Source organism: Eretmochelys imbricata, chromosome 18 (genome assembly GCF_965152235.1).
Source record: "Eretmochelys imbricata isolate rEreImb1 chromosome 18, rEreImb1.hap1, whole genome shotgun sequence".
Lineage (NCBI taxonomy): Eukaryota > Metazoa > Chordata > Testudines > Cheloniidae > Eretmochelys > Eretmochelys imbricata.
The window spans coordinates 2,513,103-2,517,791 of record NC_135589.1 but is presented as its reverse complement, the minus strand read 5'-3'; the positions used below and the strand labels follow the sequence as shown (position 1 = coordinate 2,517,791).

Genomic DNA, 4,689 nt, shown 5'->3' with positions numbered 1-4,689 from the left:
AGTTTTGAAGCCAGTCAGATTTTTTGCACCCACTGCTCCTCCTGGGAGGCTGCTCCAGCCTTCACTCTTCTGATGGTTAGAAACCTTCGCCTATTTTCAAGCCTAAACTTTTTGATGGCCAGTTTATATCCATTTGTTCTGGAGTCCACATTGGTGCTTAACTTAAATAACTCCTCTCCCTCCCTGATATTTATCCCTGTGATGTATTTATAGAGTGCAATCATATCTCCCCTCAGCCTTTGTTTGGTTAGGCTAAACAAGCCAAGTTCTTTGAGTCTCCTCTCCTAAGGTAGGTTTTCCATTCTTCGGATCTTCCTAGTAGCCCTTCTCTGCACCTGTTCAGTTTGAATTCATCTTTCTTAAACATGGGAGACCAGAACTGCACACAATACTCCAGATGAGGTCTCTCCAGTGCCTTGTATAAAGGTACTAACACTTCCTTATCTCTACTGGAAATACCTCGCCTGATGCACCCCAGGACTGTTAGCCTTTTCATGGTCACATGACATTGACGGCTCATAGTCATGCTGTGATCAGCCAATATGCCCAGGTCTTTCTCCTTCTTTGACACTTCCAACTGATAAGTCCCTAGCATATAGCAAAAATCCCTGTTGTTAGTCCCTAAATGCATGACCTTGCACTTTTTTTTGTTTCACTTATCACTTTATTTTGTACAAAAACATTTAAGTAGTTGCCACAGCAGCTGCCTGGGTTCTCTGCACTGAGACTCTGGTGTGGGTCTTAGCCAGATGATCAGTGAATTCCTGGTAAGGAGACTTGGTGAACACAGTCTCCTTCTAGAAGTCAGGGGTCAGATAACTGTAGGTCTTGGAGAGTGCTTCAAAGGTGGCTTTAGCAAAGTTGTCCAGTGTAGCAGCAGTACAACCCCTAGCTGAAATATAGCAGTCATCAATTCCAGCCATCATCAGCAGTTTCTTTGGAACAGGGGCAGATACAATTCGGGTACCATAGGGTGCTGGGATCAGATGCACCAGAACAGACCCACAACGACCAGTAACCTTGCAAGGTACACTATGAGGCTTGCCAATCTTGTTACCCCAGTAGACTCATCGTACTGGTACAATGGACAGTTTATCCAAGACGATTGCCCCACGAATAGCAGTGGCAACTTCCTTGGAGCATTTTACACCAACGCCGACATGACCATTGTAGTCACCAGTAGCTTTGCACTATTAAATATCATTCCATTTCCATTACTCCAGTTTACAAGGTCATCCAGATCTTCTTGTATGATATTCCGGTCCTCCTCTGTATTGGCTATACCTCCCCACTTTGTGTCATCTGCAAATTTTATTAGGACACTCCCACTTGTTGTGCCAAGGTCATTAATAAAAAATGTTTAATCAGATTGGTCCCAAGACTGATCCCTGAGGAACTCCGCTAGTAACCTCCCTCCAGCCTGACAGTTCACCTTTCAGTAGGACCTGTTGCAGTCTCCCCTTCAACCAGTTCCTTATCCACCTTTCAGTTCTCTTATTAATGCCCATCTTCTCCAGTTTAACTAATCATTTCTCACTTGGAACTGTATCAAACGCCTTCCTGACATCCAGGTAGATTAGATCGACTGGATTTCCTTTGTCTAAAATATCAGTTCTCTTCTCAAAGAAAGATAGCAGTAACTTGTTACCACCTCTTGAATAGAACAATTGAAACAATTGCAAAAAAATCTACAATTACTTTCTATCATTTAGGCTACTTACTTTTTTGCCGCTCACCAAGCTAGGAACAGATCATTTAATTTTAGGAAACCTCCTAATAGCCCTTTCTTATCTTAATCACCCGCTAATCACTCTGTTATAAAGAAAATTCTGAGGACAACACAAACGCAGCTTGTTGGGGGTGGAAGTTTTTTGGTGCCGGAGAGCCAACAGGCAGCGGCTACACTGCGCAACTTTCAGTGGCTTAGTGGCACGGCTGTAGTGACACAGCCTTGGCACTAAAAGCTGCGTAGTGTAGACGTAGCCTAAGGCTGCCTGTCCGAGGCTTGCATTTTGCCCCATCCATAATCTGCCCATGAAGGCCCCAGAGGCATTTGGATCTCAGCAGACCATAACTCTGGTCTGAAAATGAGGGTGGCTGCAATCTGCTCCTTTTGGTTCAGTTCAGCCTGGCCCACAGGTGTCCACTCCCAGTGAGATGCCAGAGCAGCCCTCACTTGGGCATCATTTGGATGCTGTGGAGGTGTGGGGCCTGGAGAGTTTCCTGTCAGTCATTCAGAGACCTCCACTCTGCTGAGCTGATGGGGCCAAAGGCCGCCTGCCGCCCTAAGAGGAATGACGCTCTGGTGCTCAGTGGAGCAGTTTAAAGGCGCACGGTGTGGAGTGAGGTCTGCAAGGGAGGAAGAGATTTACATCCATGCCGTATATCAAAGGGGAGCTCATGGGTCTCTACCTGCCTTTGTCTGCTAACAGCAGAGCAGTTCCTGGAGCAGTAAAACCCACTTTCCCCAGCCCTCCTGCCAGAAACTCCATCTCCACGTCCATTTCCACTGCTGTACCCATCGCAGCAGGATTGCCCATAAAAAAACAACAACATTTGTCTGCTCAAGCCCATAAAAGACTCGAGGGAGCCAGGGCCAGGCTGTGGGATAAATAAACTGGCTTCAATTTCAGCCAGGCTCAGCAGGGCCCTGGGGATTGTGTCGCCTAGTGGAGAAGGTGTCTGCTTCAGTGAAGGGAAAAGGAGCAGCTAATGAGGCTCCATGAGAGACTGCCTCAGAGATCTGAGGGCAGGAAGAGAAGCCTGCACTGGTAATGAGAAAGGAGAAAGAGGCAACCCAAGGAGGATCTATGAGGACAGATCCTCAGCCTACGTAAATCTGTGCAGCTTCATGGATTTCAATAGCCCCTTATTGGATCTGTGCCAGTTTACTCCAGCTGGGAATCTGGCTCATGAGTCAGTGAAGCATCCACTGGAAAAAGAAGGTGACTGGAGCTGCCACGTATCCTCAGGCCAAACCCTGACCGAGTCCAAGGGAGTTCTGCTTGAGTAAGAGCTGCAAGGCCAGTGCTGGGGGCAGAAGGAGACAGGGCTTGCCCGAGGGCTAAGCAGAAGAAGGGCTTTGGGGGGTAGCTGTGAGCAGAGAGAGGAGTAGGAGAGGGGAAGTGGTAAATGCCGTGGTTGACAAACAGCAGAGAAGAGAATACACGGCCTGGAACTAAACAGGTCTGGATCAGCATGGCTGGGTGATGTACATGTCCAGGAATTGAGTTTTGAATCAGTGTGGAATAGTGATCAGAGCACAGGACTGGGACTCAGGAGATCAGGATTCTCCTGGCTCTGCCACTGGCCTGCTACGTGACCTAGAAAAAGTAACTTCCCCACCCCGTGCCTCAGTTTCCCCATTTATAAAATAATGATGATGATACTGCCCTTCTGTGTAAAGCTCTTTGAGGTCTCCTGATGAAAAACACATGATAAAAGCTAGGTATTATTAGGCTTATAGAAGCTCTGGGGAATAGGAGAGCTCCCAGTGGACTGGCAAAGACAGGTGTGATGCCCAGCTTCTAAAAGGAAAAACAGGGTGATCCTGGCTATTCATCCCTCCCAAGGCCAGAAGGGACCGTTATGATCCTGTAGTCTGACCTCTGTTTAGCATAGGCCAGAGACCTGCCCCCAAATAATCCCTAGAGCAGAACTTTTAGAAAACCAGTCAGTTTTGAGTTTAAAATGGCCAGTGATGGAGAATCCACCATGACCCTGGTCAATTGTTCCAGTGGATACTTACCCTGCCTGACCGTTAACAATGTACACCTTATTTCTGGTCTGAATTTGTCTAGGTTCAGCTTCTAGCCGTTGGATCATGTTAGACCTTTCACTGCCAGACTCCTGGGGGAGAGCAGCATCTTCAGGGCTCTACATCCTCTCCTCGTGCTAGTGGGGGAAGTGGGCAGAATCTGGCTCCACCCCCTCCCATGCACAGGAGACCAGTGCCAGTGCTGGGGGGGATTATGCTGTGCCAGGCCTGGGCACTTCCCGCACAGAGCAGGGGGAACCAGCAGCAAATCTGGCACAGCATGTCCACCCTCTGGAACGCCCCATGGTGGGAAATGCGTCCATCCGTGCTGGTGAACAAGGGGGAATCGGGAAGCCCAGTCCCCGCCCGCCTTGAACCACAGGCTGCTCTAGCCCCATTCCCACCAAACGGATTTCCTGTGGCAAAACTGCTCTTTGTTTTCTTCAAAATCAACAAAATATTTGAGACCCAGGTGCCCCATTTGGGGCTAAGCTTGACTGGAGTCGGCCAGTTTGGGCCGTGCCCTGCTGTGCCCTGCAGCATGGGGGCAGAGGACCAGCCACTAGTCCTGCTAGCCAAGGCCTGGGTGAGGCTAGAGTGTAAAGACACTGCAGACCGAGATCTGCACAATGAACTGGGCTTCTGCCTGGTATCAGTGTCAAAAGGCAAGCGAGCAAATGTCACGACCCTGCTCCCCAGGGTGGCATGGAGCCCGGTGTCCCCACCGCTCCCTGGCCAAGTGACACAGAGAACAAGGGAAGGAAAACAGATGTCACTGGGAAAAGTACAAGGACCTGTAGATCTGGGGCCTGAGCCTGCCGCCACCACACCAGAGTCAATAGCCCAGCCTGGGGAGTGGTGGGCAAGCTGCAGGGTTGGCCCCTGGTGGTTACTCGCTACTGAATGAACAAGAGCTGGGAAAACTCCCACAT

The 4,689-nt window shown here is 49.2% G+C and overlaps 1 pseudogene; it reads right to left on the bottom strand.

Annotated features, from left to right (window-relative positions):
• Positions 1–641: 641 nt before the first annotated feature.
• LOC144277041 (small ribosomal subunit protein uS5-like) lies at positions 642–2,522 on the bottom strand (annotated as a pseudogene).
• Between the last annotated feature and the right edge of the window lie 2,167 nt (positions 2,523–4,689).